Here is a 17,246-nt window from a genome sequence, read left to right on the forward strand (position 1 = left end):
TATATATATGTATATGTATATATATGCATGTGTGTGTATATATGTGTGTGTGTGTGTATACACACACACACACCCATACATATTTTTAAAAATACATATTTTTTAAAATTTTATTTTATTTTTTTCTGAGAGAGAGTGCACACGCACATGAGTGAGGGGACACAGAAAGAGAGAGAGATCGAGAATCCCAAGCAGGCTCCACGCTGTCAGTGCAGAGTCCAAGAGGGACTCAAACCCATGAACTGCAAGATCATGACCTGAGCCAAAGTCGGATGCTTAACCAACTGACCACCCAGGTGCCCCTTAAGATTTTATTTTTAAGTAATGTCTAACCCAATGTGGGGCTTGAACCTACAACCCCGAGATCAAGAGTCGCATGCTCTACCGACGGAACCAGCCAGGTGCACCTTTTCAAATATATCTTTAAAGATGTGTTGGGAAAACAGTTATTCTTGTGGACTTACATCTTCTGTAACATTAGATTTTTACAATTTTTTACTACTAAAATTAGAAATATTCTCTAATATAGTCAAATGAGCAAGAAATGACTGTATCATGTGGTAGCAATTCTCCCTCTAGACATGTATTATTGGCAAGAAGATAATGATGCTAGTAAGCCAGTGGTGCTGTGTGGGAAGAGGTGGCCTCTGAAAACACTGTGACAAGATGACCCAGGAAGAGGATGTTTATCTGAACTTTGAGAAGAGTTTAGAAGTCCTTTCACCAAAGGCCTGGCCGTGGGCATGGAATGATGGAGGGAGAGAGAGGAATCTGCAGGAATTGTGAAGATTACTGTAGGTGTTGAGAACATATTTTTGTCCTTGGATTCATTGTGCCAGCTGTAATTAGCAGTAAATATTTTAAGTTAATGACACTCAGCTGGAACACCATGAAACATAGGAGGCAATTGAAGAGCATAATAGACGCAGAGAACCCCCATGTTTCTGTTACTAGAAGGAAAAGTCACCTACCATGCTCTTATAATAGTGAAAAACTGGAAATCTGTAAGAATGCTTCTAACAGACAAGCTAGTTATTTTCAATCCTTCTGATAACTTTAATTCTGAAGTTGTTGTCCCCATGTAGTAGCAACTGAATAATGGAGGAGAGAAAATGGTATTATCATTCTGACTTATATATTTTAAAGATTAACCGTTTTGGTGCACAGTCACAGGAAAGCTTATCTAAAATTGCCAAATTGTAAAAATGGAAGGAAACTATTGATCCCTAAGAAATCATTCTTCTTGGAATCAGGCCCAGCTTTTGTGTCCTTCTGATGGTTTGGCGTATAGAAAGGGAGGAAAACATAGAACATTCTGGTACTGTAGTATCTGATGGTATATAATGGGCCATTGTATAACTGGCAGGTAAGTTTCATATGAGGAAAGTTTAAAAGGAAACAAGACAAAGATGCTTTGCTTAGATGCAAAATGGGAGAAATACAGTCAGTATCTTCATTTCCAGATAGATTTCTTAAATAGCATTACTTTTCTACCCACTGCCCATCCATCAAGAATGGAAAATCACTAGGACTCTTGGATTCTTATGTACACCATCCCCAAATCATCAGGCATGTGTCCGAGGTTAAAAAAAAAAAAAATGGAAAATGGCATTGTTGGCAACTATGTGAGGACATTGGAACCTTCATACATTGCAGGTGGGAATGTGAAATGTTTCGGCTGCTGTGAAAGTTAGGTGGTCCCTCAAAAAGTTAAGCCTGGAATTATCAGATAACCCAGCAATCTCACTTCTAGGTGTATACTCAAAATAATTGAAAACAGGGTTTCAACAATGTGTATACAAATGTTCATAGCAATACTACCCACAGTAGCCAAAAGGCAGAAAAAATTTAAATATCCATCAAGAGAAAATATGGACAAAACTTTGGGCCTATAAATTAAAAAGCTTAAATGGAAAAAGTTTTTGAAAGACCCAAACTACCAAAGGTCTTGAGAAAAGACAGGTGACTTGGATAGTCCTGTATAATTAAAGACATTGAATTTGAGGTTTAAAACTTTCCACTCAGTGCAAAGAAAACTGTAAGCCCAGATGCCTTTACTGGCAAATCCTACCAAACATTTAAGGAAGAAATAATATCAATTCTACACAAATGGCAAGGAAATAAAAAAGTAAAATAGACTTCTTTACTAAGTCAGTGTTGTCATGATATCAAAACAACCTAAAGAAACTACAAAATTGGAAACTATAGACACAGGCTCAAATATCTTTAACAAAATATTAGCAAATAAAAAATAGCAAAATGTAGAAGTCATAAATTATGATTAAGTAGGCCTTATTTCAGGAATAGACAGTTTTAATCTTCAAAAACAAATCAGTGTAATTCACATATCAACAAAAAGGAAAAAAAATACATGATTATCTCAGTAGTTAGATATTGCATCAATTCATGATAGAGAACTCTCAACAAACTAGAAATAGCAGGAATTTCTTCAACCTGGTAAAGGGAAAATATAAATATCCTATAGCTAATATCATACTTAATGATGGAAAATGGAATGTTTTCCTCCTAATATGGAAACAAGGCAAGAATGTCAACATTGTACTAGAGGTCATAGCCAGTTCTATAAGGGAAGAAAAAGAAAATGAAGACAGATTGAACAGGAAGAAATAAATATATTTCCAAATAAAATAATGAAATAATTTTCTATGTAGAAAATCCTGAAGAATCTACCCCCAAAAATCTGTTTTTACTATTAATAAGTAAATTTACCAAAGTCATGGGATACAAAGTCATTATATAAAAATAAATCAGGGGCTCCTGGGTGGCTCAGTTGGTTAAGTGTCTGATTTCAGCTCAGGTCATGATCTCACAGCTTATGAGTTTGAACCCCACGTTGGGCTCTGGTGTTGACAGCTCAGAGCCTGAAGCCTGCTACGAATTCTGTTTCTGCCTCTCTCTCTGCCCCTCCCTTGCTCATGCTGTGTGTGTGTGTGTGTGTGTGTGTCTCGAAAATAAACATTAAAAGAAAAAGATTTAAAAATAAATCATATTTCTATATACTAGTAATTAACAATTGGAAGTTTAAATTTTAGAAAACACCATTTATAATGGTACTATAAAATATGAAATATGTATAAATCAAATGAAAAATATTCAGTGTCTGTGTGCTGAAAACCTACAAAGCCCTGATTAAAGAAATCAAAGAAGATTTTATTTATGGAGAGGGATACTGTGCTCAACTATTGAAAGAGTCAATATTGTTGAGATGTTGATTCTCCCAAATTGTTCTATAAAATTGAATGAAAACCCTATCAAAATCCCAGCAGGAAACATTTTATAGCAATAGACAAGCTGATTCTAAAATTTATTCGGACAGGCAAAGGAACAAGAAAAGCCCAAACAGTTTTGAGTAGAAACAGAATTGAAGGACTCAGACTACTTGATATCAAGATTTAGTGTAAAACTAAGGTAATCAAACAGTATATTATTATATGATTATTAAAAGAATAAACACATAGATCCATGGGAAAGAATAAGCAGTTCAGAAATAGATCTATACATATGTGGTGGATTTTTCGACAAAGGTGTGGAAACAATCCAGGAAGAAAGATTAATCTTTTCAATAAATAGTACTGAACACTTAAAACCAAAAATAAAAGGGTATTGGCTCTTGCCTTGATGTGGGCCTCAGAGGTAAATTAAAGAGAGGAGATGGTAAGAAATTCACCTTATAGATGTAGAGAAAGTAAGAAGACTGCCCCAAGAATGGAAATATCAAAATGGTAGAGGGAATTATTGGAAAACAGCTTTATCATTTGAGAAGCATTATGTGTTATAGGAAATGTATATACATTATGAATAAATAAAGCTTCATTTAACTATGTTAGACTTGAGGGGCGTTATGTAGGTCCCTTGAGGGAATCATGTAAAAACAATAACAAAACATTGATAAGTGTTATCACACTGGTTGGTGTCCAGAGAAGGAGAGTAGTTAATATCTACTTACATTCATCCTGAATAGGCTTCCTTTGCTAGCCCACTGAGCTCTGAGTCCACTGAGGGATGTTAATTGATTCACTGTCCCTTTGAGGACTTTGAGAAATTGCTGTTAATCTGATAGTCAGATAAAATCCAATATGGGATGTCTTCCATCTGCTGCCATTTGAATCTGTGATAATTACCTAAAGCTCAAAGAATAGACAGAGTGAAGGAACCTGATGTGGTTCCCTTTTATCTTTCCTCTTAGCTGTCATTTGATCTGCATTAAAGTGGGTAGTCTTTCTCTTGCCTCTGGTTGCTGGCCATTTTGTACAATCTCTATCACATAAAGAAAGCAGCAGAGGAATTTTTCCAAAATCTGTCAAAACTCTGTAGGAATGAAAGATCACTTCCCCATAAAAGAGTTTCCACGATACTCCACACATGGAGAAGAGGAGTTGGAGTTGCATGTGATCATTTTGGCCAACCATCTGTGGGCTTCTAAAACACATTCTCATCTCTTATGAAGGATTTTTCATTGCAACTTGTACTCACTCTTTCCTTAAAATAAGTACTACTATTATTCTCCCTCAGTCTTCTATCACATAGCAAGAGCATTGGTGGAAATTGCTTTTCCATAAAAAGAACTGTGCCACCTACTCTTCAAATGCCACTGATTAAGAAGATCATTGATCTCCCCCCCACCCCCAACCCCTGGGGAATAAATTAGGCTTTCCCCTGAGAGTAGAAAAAATAATGGGATGTAAAGAATTAGGACGGCTGTGTGTTATGAGGAAAATGTTTAGGCAGTTGCCATGGAAATAGTATGTAGACATTCAAACCAGGAGCTTTTGATATCTCTGTTTTTGCCAAATATAAATCAGATATGAGTAACATTCATTCCCATTCTTGGCTCAGATTTAGTCTGACATGTGTAGTTATGTAAAATATGCTCCTAATATAGCATATTTGGTTAATATTTGCAGTAAATGGGCAATACCAGGGGCTGCCATGTTTTAAGATCATATTTGGGGCATAGAGGAGGTGATTCTCAGCAAATGATTCCTAAAAATAAATAGCACTATCAGAGTGCCCACAGCTGGGTTTCCCTATGACATTCACAATTAACAGAACTAATTAATTTTTTCTTAGTGAAACATGCACAATGTTGGACTTAATTTGTATTAGTTAATTGCTTGTGAATGATGTCAGATTCTGAAAATGCATACTTTAAGACTTTATTCTTAATGTATTTCACAGGTGGAGTAAAACCCAACAGGCATTATTTCTGAGTTACTGTTACACTTTTCCGTCAGAAGACATCAGTTAGCCTTTGATTTCATGCTTTCTAAGTGAGGCATGATAGAAATCTAGAGAGGGTATATAGGAATTTTGGAAATACGGAGAATTTGACAAAATTTTCCACAGCTTGAACTTTTTTTACTAATTCCAGAGATAATACAGACAATGCAAAGACTCCCTGCAGCCACTGCCTTTTAATGGGAACACAAGCCAAAACAATAGGAAAATCTAAAAATTATTAGAATATATACTCTATTCATGGAAAATATTATGTTACCTACTAATTCCAGTACCTCATCCTTGTATGCCAACTTTGTTAGCCATTTCATAGCTCATAAGTTTATCTTTACCCTGTGTATTTTCTCCTGTCTCAGATTTCCTCTGAGACTTACTATGTACTTTGTAAGTAGATACCCTAGAGGCTTGCTTTCTTATTAAAGCAGTAATAGAGTATATGGTCCAATACATATAACAAGTAATTTAATGAGACCAAATAGTTACATAGATGGAACAGTGGGAAAGTACTAATCAGAGTTTTTCAGAGGAAGTGATTTTCAGTCAAAATTTAAAGATAAAAAACCTTCCTCGGGTGCCTGTGTGGCTCAGTCAGTTAAGTGTCCGACTTTGGCTCAGGTCATGATCTTGCAGTTTGTGAGCTCCACGTCAGGCTCAAAGCCCTCAGTGCAGAGCCCGCTTCAGATCCTCTCTTACCCCCTGTCTCTCCTCCTCCCCTGCTTGTGCTCACACTATCTCTCAAAAATAAGTAAACATTAAAAAAAAACATTTCTGAGGTCATTTATACAATTTATTTCAGAGGTTTTAAAATTAAAAGTATCTGTGCTATTTAGGACATAAAGATGTTTGCAACGATTATGTTAGGAGGGTGTCTTCACTAAAGCATGTCTATATTGGATGAAATCTGGAAATAACTTAAATATCAAAATATAAAGGAATGGGTAAATAATAGGATAAATCTAGAAAATGAAAATATACTGCCATTTAAAGTAAGGTTATAGAAGAATACATATTGATATGGAAAACTATTCATGATACATTGTTCAGTGGGAAAATCAGAATTTTGTTTGGAATTCTATCACATCTGTGGATCATTTTGGAGAAAATTGACATCTTTACTATGTTGGATCTTATACTCAATGAACACAGCATGGCTCTCCACTTATTTAGATCTTTGATTTCTCACATTAGCATTTTATGGTTCTTAGCATACAGTTGCTGTATCTGTTTTCTTAGACTTGTACACTTAGGATTTCATTTTTATTCCTTTTTTTTTTTGAAGATGTTAAAGGCATTTTTAAATATTGGTTTCCATTTGTGTATTGCTTGTATAGAGAAGTGCAGTTAATTTTTGTGTGTTGACCTTGTATCCTGCAACCTTACCATACTCATTTATTAATTCAAAGAGGTTTTTTATAGGTTCTTAGGTATTTTCTATGTACACAACTTCATGTCAACTGCAGATTGGCACAATTTTATTTCTTCCTAATCTGTATGCTTTTTAATTTCTTTCTTTTGCCTTTAGCAGACTGAATACAACATAGCACTTCCAGGATATTGTGGAATATGAATGGTGAGAGTGGGCATCTTTGTCTTATTCCCTATTTGGGTGGAAAAGCTGATTTTTTACTATAAGTATGATGTTAGCTGTAGGTTTCTGTAGATGACTTTTAATCATGTTAAAGAAGTTCTATTCCTAGTTGGCCGAGAGTTTTCATTATAATAGGTATTGGATTTTATCAAATTTTCTTCCTCGGTCTGTTAATATGGTGGGTTACACTGATTAATTTTTTAATATTGAACTTACATTCCTAGGGTGAACCCCACTTGTTTAGGGTGCACTATTATTTTTATATATTACTGGATTTGATTTGCTGACATTTTTCTGAGAGTTTTTATATTTATGTTCATTAGGCATGCTGGTCTAGTTTTGATTAATTGATTTTGGGAATTGTGTGCTGTTTTGCCTGGTTTTGGCATCAGAATAAAGCAGATATCGTAAAATCAATTGGAAGTATTCCCTTCTTTTCTACTTTCTAGAATATATTGTCCAGAACTGGTATTATTTCTTCTTTAAATGTTTGGTAGAAATCAAGAGTAAAACCAACTGCTACTGGAGTTGTTTTGTTTTGTTTTGTTGTAGAAGGCTTTTTACCTACAAGTTCAGTGTCTTATAGTTGCAGGGCTCTTTAGTGTATCTGTTTTTATCTCAGGTGAGTTTTCGTGGCTTGTGATTTTCAAGGGATCTATTTTATCTAAGTTGTCAAATTTAAATGTGTAGAATTGTTCATACTGTTTTAATATCTTCCAGGTCTGTAGTGATATCTTTCATTCCTCATACTGGTAATTTGTGTCTTCTCTTTGTCAGTCTCACTAGAAATTTATAAAATCATTACTATTTTCAAAGAATCAGCTTTAGGTTTTATTGTTTTCCTCTTTTCTATTTCAGATGTTCCTGCCTTTAGCTTTTATTATTTTTTTTACTTCTGCATGCTTTAGTTTTATTTTTGTCATATTCTAATTTTTCATGGTAGAATCTTAGATTATTAGATTATTGGTTTGAGACTTTAATTTTGTAATAGCACTGCTTTAACTGCATCCCACAAATTCAGAAATTTTGTAATTCTAATTTCCCTTTAATCTTCCTCTTTGAATGAAGGGTTATTTAGACCTTTTCCAAGTGTTTGGAGAGTTTCCTGTTACCTTTCTTTTATTTTCTATTTCTTAAGGTCAGAGAATATTCATTATGATTTCTGTTCTTTTAAATATCTTAAGATTTCTTTCATGACCTAGGTTATGGCATATCTTGGTAAATGTACACTTGAAAAGACTGTATGTTCTGCTGTTGTTGGATAAAGCATTCTATGAATGTCCATTTCCATCGATTGATAGTATTGTGTGGCTCTTCTATATCCTTACTGATTTTTTTTGTCCACTGTTTACTGAGAGAGGAGTATTGAAGTGTCCAGCTGTAATTTATGGATTTATCTATTTCTCCTTTCAGATTTGTCAGTTTTTGCTTCTTCTATCTTGAATCTATCTTTTTAGGTTCATTTAAGAGTGGTTATACCTTCTTAGTGAATTGACATTTTTATCATTATATAAGGTTCCTCTTTATCCCTGTCAATTTTCTTTACTTTGAAGTCTACTTTGATAATATAACCATTCCAGCTTTATTTTGATTACTGCTTTCATTTCATATTTTTCCTTCTTTTTACTTAAAAATTACTTATTTTGAGAGAGAGAGAACTCATGAGCAGGGGAGGGAGAGAAAGAGAAGGAGAGAGTCCAAGCAGGTTCCACACACCTCACTGAGTCTGATGTGGGGCTCAATCTCACAACCATGAGATCATGACCTGAGCCTAAATCAAGAGTCAGACACTTAACCAACTGAGCCACCCAGGTACCTTCCTTTTTTACTTTTAATCCACCTATATCATTTTTTTGAAATGAGTCTGTTGCAGATGCCAAATATTTAGGTCATGATTTTTAAAATCCATTGTGACAGTTTCTTTTAAATGGTGTGTTTATACAATTTGCATTTAATGTAATTGATATGTTTGAGTTTAGGTCTACCATTTATTTTCTGTTTGCTTCCTCTGTTTTGCATCCTATTTTCTCTTTCTTTCCTCATTTGAACATCTTTTGGTTTTCCATTTAATTTACCTATTATGTTTTTTTACTGCATGTCTTTGTAAAAAAAAAAAATTAGTAGATGCTCTAGGGATTACAATGTACATATTAAGCTTTTTGTAGTCTGCTCAGAATCAGTATTTTACCACTTCAAGTAAAATGTAGAAACCATATCACCAAATAGGTGACTTTCCTCCCTCCCCCCCATGTTAGGTTATAGTTACCTTATATATTACGTTATATGCATTGAAAATTCCATCAGACAGTACGGTAATTTTTGCTTTTAGCTGTCAAACGTATTTTAAAGAATTCAAGAGGAGGAGAATAGTCTATTATAGTTATCCAGATATTTACCATTTCTCTTTTTCATTATTTATTTTTAGTCTTCCAAATTCCATCTGATAACATTTCTTTTTGTCTGAAAAATAGAAAAAGCAGCTCTTTTATAGCATATCTGCTGGCAACCTTTTATGTTGTTCTTCTTCATCTGAAATGTCTTTGACTTTCGTATCTGAAGAACATTTTTGTTGAATATAGACTTCTTGGTTGACAGTTCTTTTCTTTCAGTACTTTAAAGATACTGTGCCACTTCATACTGGCCTCATGGTTTCTGATGAGAAATTCATGGTCATTCAAATCAGTTCCCTAAAAGTGTTGTTTTTCTTTGGCTGGTTTTAAGCTATGTTTCTCTTTTTAGTTTTCATCAGATTGATTAGGATCTGTAGGCTTATCCTTTGTTGAGTTCACTGAACTTATTTAATCTGTGGATTTATGTGTTTTGCCAAACTTGGGAATTTCAGACATTATTTCTTCCAATGTTTTTTTAGCACCATAATCTTTTTCCTTTCCTTCTGGGACACCAGTGACATAGATAAAAGACCTTTGGTTATTTTTTCCACAGGTTCCTGAAGCTCTCTTGATTTTTTTTTTAAATTTAGTTTGGGGTGCCTGGGTTGCTCAGTCAGTTAAGTGTCTGACTCTTGATTTCAGCTCAGGTCATGATCTCACAGTTCATGGGATTGAGCCCTGCATCAGGCTGTGCACTAATAGTGAAAATCCTGCTTGGGATTCTCTTTTTTCCCCTCTGTCTGCCCCTTCCTCCCACCACTCAAAAAACAAACAAACAAAAACATTAAACAAATTTCTCTTTATTGTTCATATTATATTGTATAATTTCTATTAAACTATCCTCACATTGACTCTTTCCTTTTATCATCTGATATTGAGCTGTCCCAGTGAGTTTTTTCATTTAAAATGTATTTTTTAACAAAAACCATAAGTAACAATAAGAAAAATAGGAAGCACAAAAGCCAAAAAAAAAAAAAAAAAAAAAGCTGTATCTGTTAAAAAAATCAGTCAAGAGAAGCACAAAGTAAAAGGATGTAAAAGATGATATCAAGTATGTGAGATGTGGAGGGGAAAAGAGTAAAGGATGAGTTCAAAATTAAGCGAACATCAGCTTAATATAGACTGCTATATACAGAAGATGTTACCTGTAAACCAAATGGTTTATCAAATGGTTACCAAATGGTAACCAGAAATTAAAAAATGCTAACAGATATGCAAAAAGTAAAGAGTAAGGAACTCAAGTGTATCACTAAACAAAACCAGCAAACCATGAAAGAAAGAGAAGGAAGGAATAGAGAAAAACTACAAAACAAAAACAATCACAGAACAAGTAACAAAAGGGCAAAAATACATATCTATTAATAATTGCTTTGAACGTAAATGGACTAAATGCTCCAATCAAAAGACATAGCATGAGAGTGGATAAAAAAATGAAACCCATCTATATGTTGCCAACAAGAGACTCATGTTACACCTAAAAACACCTGGAGATTGAAAGTGAGAGGATGGAGAAATATTTATCATGCAAATAGATGTAAAAAGAAATCCAGAGTAGCAATACTTATATCAGACAAAATAGACTTTAAAATAAAGTATGGAAAGAGACAAAGTAGGACACTAATACTAAAGGGGACAATCCAGCAAGAAGACATAACAATTGTAAATATTTATGTAAATATATCCAACATGTAAGCACACAAATACATAAAACAGTTAATAATAAACATAAAGGAACTAATTGATACTAATACAATAATAGTAGGGGACTTTAACACCCCACTTATATTAATAGATCATCTAAACAATGAACAAGGAAAACAGTGGCTTTGTTTTTTGTTTTGTTTTCTTTTTTTTAATGTTTATTTCTTTTTCAGAGAGAGAGAGAGAGAGAGAGAGAGAGCACAAGCAGGGGAGGGGCAGAGAGAGAGGGATACAAAATCCAAAGCAGAGTCCAGGCTCTGAATTGTCAGCTCAGAGCCCAACAAGGGCTCGAACCCACGCACTGTGCGATCATGACCTGAGCCAAAGTCGGACATTTAACTGACTGAGCCACCCAGGTTCCCCAACAGTGGCTTTGAATGACACAGTGGACCAGAGGGATTTAATATATATATTCAGAACATTCCATCTTAAAACAGCAGAAAACACATTCTTTTTAAGTGCACATGGAACGTTCTCCAGAACAGAACACATATTAGGTCAAAAATAAGCCTCAGCAAATTCAAAAAGAGTGAAGTTATACCATGCATCTTTTCTGACCACAGTGCTATAAAATTAGAAATCAACCTTTAGAAGAAATCTGGAGCAATCACAAATACATGGACGTCAAATAACATGCTACTAAATAATAAATAGGTCAACTAAGAAATCAAAGAAGAAATAAAAAGTTACATGGAGAGAAATGAAAATGAAAACACTATGGTGCAAAATCTTTGGGATGCAGGAAAAGCAGTTCTAAGGGAAGTTTTATAAAATACAGGCCTACTTCAAAAAGCAAGAAAATTCTCAAATGAATGACCTTACCTTAAACCTAAAGAAGCTAGAGAATGAAGAACAAACAAAGGAAGGAAATAATAAAGATTCAAATTTGAGACCCATGTTAGGGGCAGAAATTACTTTTAAAAAAAAGCATAGAACAGAAATAAATAGAAACTAAAAAAACAGTAGCACAGATCAATGAAACCAGGAGCTGGTTCTTTGAAAAGATCGACAAAATTGATAAGCCTCTAGCCAGACTCGTCAACAACAAAAAAAGAGAGACAGAGGGAGAGAGAAAAAGGAGTCAAACAAAATTACCCATGAAAGAGGAAAAATAACAACCAACACTACAGAAATACAAACAGTTGTAAGAGAATATTGTGAAAAACTATAAAAAAACAAATTAGACAACCTAGAAGAAATGGATAAATTCCTAGAAACATTTAACCTACCAAACTGAGACAGGAAGAAATAGAAAATATGAACAGACTAATTACCAGCAATGAGATTGAATCAGTAATCAAAAAAGTCTCCACAAAAGAAGTCCAGGACCAGGTGGCTTGCAGGCAAAAAAAACCCCAAAAAAACAAAAAAAAAAACAAAAACAAAAAACAAAAAACAAAAAAAACAAAAAAAAAAAACCACCACAAAAAAGAGAACTACAGGCCACTATCTCTGATGAACATAAATGCAAAAATCCTCAGCAAAATATCAGCAAATAGAATCCAACAATACATTTTAAAAAATCATTCACCACTGTCATGTGGGATTTATTTTTGGTTAGTGAGGGTAGTTTAGTATTCACGAATCAATTAACATGATACATCATATCAATAAGAGATAGGATAAGAACCATTTGATCATATCAATAGATGCAGAAAATGCATTTGACAAAGCAGTATACCATACATTCGTGATAAAAGCCTTCATCAAAGTAGGTTTAGAGGTAATATACCTCAACATAATAAAGCCCGTATATGAAAAACCCACTATCAATACCATCCTCGATGGAAAGAAACTGAGAGCTTTTCCCCTAAAGTCGGGAATAAGACAAGGATGTCCCCTCTCACCACTTCTATTCAACATAGTCTGGAAGTCCCAGCCACAATTAGGCAACAAAAAGAAGTAAAAGGCATCTGAATTGATAACGAAGAAGTAAAACTTTCATTCTTTGCAGATGATATGATGCTATATATAGAAAACACTAAAGGCAAACAAACATTGTAACTGATAAATGAATTCAGTATGGTTTCAGGATACAAAATTAATGTGCAGAAATCTGCATTTCTATACACTAACAGTGAAGCAGCAGAAAGAGAAATCAAGAAAACGATCCCATTTGCAATTGCACCAAAAATAATACAACACCTATGAATAAATCTAACCAAAGAGGTGACAGACCTGTACTCTGAAAAGTATAAAACAGTGATGAAAGAAATTGAAGATGACACAAAGAGACATTCCATGCTCATAGGTGGAAAGAAGAAAATTGTTAAAATGTCTATACTACGCAAAGCAATCTACACATTTAATGCAATCCCCGTCAAAATACTAGGAATATTTTTCACAGAACTACGACAAAAAAAATCCTAAAATTTGTATGGAACTGCAAAAGACCCCAAATTGCCAAAACAATTTTGAAAAATAAAAGCAAACTTGAAGTTACCAAAATTTCAGACTTTAAGTTACATTACAAAGATTTAGTAATCAAAACAGTATGGTACTGGCACAAAAATAGACACATAGATCAGTGGAACAGAATAGAAAGCTCTGAAATAAATCCACAATTAGTCAATTAATTGTTGACAAAGCAGGAAAGAATATCCAATGGTAAAAAGACAGTCTCTTCAACAAATGTTGGTGGACAGGTACATGCAAAAGAATGAAACTGAACCAGTTTCTTTAACCATACACAAAAATAAATTCAAATGGATTAAAAACCTAAATGTGAGACCTGAAACCGTAATATTCCTAGAAGAGAGCACAGGCAGTAATTCCTCTGACATTGGCCATAGCAACATTTTTCTAGATCTGTCTCCTGAGGCAAGGGAAACAAAAACAAAAATAAGGTATTGGGACTACATCAAAATAAAAACTTCTGCACAATGAAGGAAACAACAAAACTGAAAGGCAACCTACTGATGGGAGAAAGTATTGGCAAATGACATATCCTATAAAGTGTTAGTATCCAACATATATGAAGAACTTCTACATATCAACACCCAAAAAACAACCCAATTTAAAAATGGGTAGAAGGAATGAACGGACATTTCTCCAAAGAAGACATCCAGATGGTCAGCAAACACATGAAAAGATGCTCAAAATTACTCATCATCAGGGATATGCAAATGAAAACTACAATCTTATATCACCTCACACCCATCAGAATGGCTAAAATCAACAACACAATAAACAGCGTGTATTGGCAAGGATGTGGAGTAAAAGGAACCCTCTTGCACTGTTGGTGGGAATGCAAACTGGTGCAGCCACTGTGGAAAACAGTGTGGAGTTTCCTCAGAAAGTTAAAAATAGAGCTACCCTATGATCTGGTAATCATACTACTGGGCATTTACCCAAAAAAATACAAAAACACTAATTCAAAGAGATACATGCACTCTGATATTTAAAGCAGCATTATTTACAATAGGCAAATTATGGAAGCAGCCCAAGTGTCCATTAACTGATGAATGGGTAAAGAAGATGTGATATATATGTATGTATACACACACACACACACACACACACATATATATATACATACATATGCACATATACACAGTGGAATATTATTCAGCCATAACAAAGAGTAAAATCTTGCCTTTTGCAACCACATGGATGGAGCTAGAGAATATAATGCTAAGCAAAATAAGCCAGAGAAAGACAAATACCAAATACCATATGATTTAACTGAAATACAGAATTGAAGAAACAAAACAAAGGACCTGAGGAAACAGACTCTTAACTATAGAAAACAAACTGATGGTTACAAAAGGGGTCAATGGGTGAAATAGGCAATTGGGATTAAGGAGTGCACTTGTGGTGATGAACACTGGGTGATATATGGAATTGTTGAGTCACTATATTGTACACCTGAAGGTAGTATAACACTGTATGTTAACTATACTGGAATTAAAATAAAATATAATAAAATAAATAAAATGTATTTTTCAGTTCTAAAATTGCCCATTGATTATACCTTCTGTTTCTTTGTTGTGACTTTCTAGCTTTCCTTTTGATTCAAGAGCTTTTACCCTTACATGATCAAGTATTTTCTTAATATCCACTTTAATGTCTTTGTCAGATATTTCCACCATTTTTGTCATCTTGTAATTGTCATCTGTTGATTGTTTTTTCCCATGGGGTTCTTCACTTACCAAGTATTTTGGATACCCTGGGTATTTTGAATATTATGAGTCTCTGTTATTAATACATTGGACCAATCTCTTATTTACATTTCTACAACATGCCCTTGCCCGCAGATTCTGACAGGATTCTGATTGGCTTTTCCCTCTCCCCCCACCCCCCCCCCCTCAGGTGCTTAGCTTCAGTTTTCTCTGATCTGTTAATTTACATTATTCTCTCAATGAATATTTATTTGGTACTCACAGGGTGCTAAGCACAGTTGTAGGCACTGAGGGTTCCTTAATGAACAAAACAGACAAAACTGCTTGCTTTTATGGAGCATATGTTCTGGCAGGGGGAAACAAACATCAACAATAAACCTAATAATTAAGTCGCATTACCCATTAGTAGGTGATAATCTCCTGTGGGCAAAAATATAGTATGATAGTAGGATTGGAAGTGGTAGACTGGTGTTGAAATTTTAAATAGGTTAGTAAATATAGGACTCATTGATAAGGGGACATTTGAGCAAAGACTTGAATCCATTTACCTTCTTTCCAGCTTCTAAAAGTTCATTGACATTTGTCATCTGAGTCTATCTCTTCTCTTGTTCTTCATTCTTTTACTATTACTAGAGTGAAGTTTTAGAGCCAAGAAAAATTCCTATATCCAACCAAAAGATCTATAAGAGCAATTCTTTTTTTAATTTTTTTTTTTTAACGTTTATTTATTTTTGAGACAGAGAGAGACAGAGCATGAATGAGACAGAGGTCAGAGAGAGGGAGACACAGAATTGAAACAGGCTCCGGGCTCTGAGCTGTCAGCACAGGGGCCCAATGCGGGGCTCGAACTCACCGACCGCGAGATCGTGACCTGAGCCGAAGTCGGCGCTCAACCGATTGAGCCACCCAGGCGCCCCTATAAGAGCAATTCTATGGAAAATTAAATATAACAATATTTATATGGTTACTGGTGGTTTATTCCCCAGGGTATTTTTTTCTTATATTTTCCTAAGTGAAATAAAAAGTAATTTTTTTTTATAATGGAACTATAATCATTTGCTTCTTATAATTTCTTAATCTTTTTTACTTTTTGTAAAAGTAAAAGTTTGGACAAGACCCAGAATACTTTTAATGATTTTATTTATAAGAAGTACCAGAAATTTTTCTTATTTATTTTTATTGAGGTAAAAAATGGACATAACAAAAATAATCATTTTAAAGTCACAATTTAATGGCATTTAATACATACACAATGTTGTGCAATGTCCACCTCTATCAAGTTCCAAAACATTTTCATCACCCCCAAAGGAAATCCCTTATCCATTAAGCAGTTATCCTCTAACTTACTTTCCCCCATCTCCTATCAACCCCTAGTCAGTTTTCTATTTGTATGGTTTTACCTATTCTCATGAATGGAATCATACAATATGTGACTGGTTGTATATGGCTTCTTTTATTAGAATAATGTTTTCAAGTTTCATTCATGTTGTAGCATGTACTGAGATTTCATTTTTACAGCTGAATAGTAGTCCATCATGTATGTATGGTACATTTTGTTTATCCATTCATCTGTCAGTGACACTGGGTTGCCTCCACCACCTTTTGGCTGTTGGGAATAATGCTGCTATGAACATTTACTTACACGTATCTGTTTGAGTTCCTCTTTTCAGTTCCTTTGCGCATACACCTAGCAGTAGCATTGCTAGATTTTGTGGCAGTTCCATGTTTAAAAGCTTGAGGAACTGCTACAGTGTTTTCCACAGGAGCTGTACCATGTTATAGTCTCACCAGCAGTGTATGAGATCTGCATCCTTACAAATTCTTGTTATCTTTCATTTTGATGGTTATGGTCATCCTAGTGGATTAATGTTTTATCTCATTGTGGTCTTGATCTGCATTTTACTTATGACCAATGATGTTGAGCACCTTTTTGTTTGCTTGTTGGCCATTTTTTATCTTTTTTTTTTTTGGGAAATAAACTCAAGTCCTTTGCACATTTTTAATTGGGTTCTTTGTCTTTTGTTGTTGAGTTGTGAGTTATTTATATCTCCTAGATAAAAGTGTTTTATCAGATATGTGATATACAAGTATTTTCTCTCATTCTGTAGGTTGTCTTTTTACATTCTTAGTAGCGTCTTTTGATGCACAAAAGGTTTTAACTTTTTTTGAAGTTATTTTACTTACTTT

General features: G+C 34.3%; 1 protein-coding gene across 5 annotated transcripts in view; it reads left to right on the plus strand.

The window, feature by feature from the left end:
* The window catches only part of PEAK1 (pseudopodium enriched atypical kinase 1), a 309,056-nt gene that overhangs the window by 157,496 nt on the left and 134,314 nt on the right, over window positions 1–17,246 (plus strand). The gene's annotated exons all lie outside the window — the stretch shown is intronic.

Source organism: Panthera uncia (assembly GCF_023721935.1).
Source record: "Panthera uncia isolate 11264 chromosome B3 unlocalized genomic scaffold, Puncia_PCG_1.0 HiC_scaffold_1, whole genome shotgun sequence".
In the NCBI taxonomy this organism is placed as follows: Eukaryota; Metazoa; Chordata; class Mammalia; order Carnivora; family Felidae; genus Panthera; species Panthera uncia.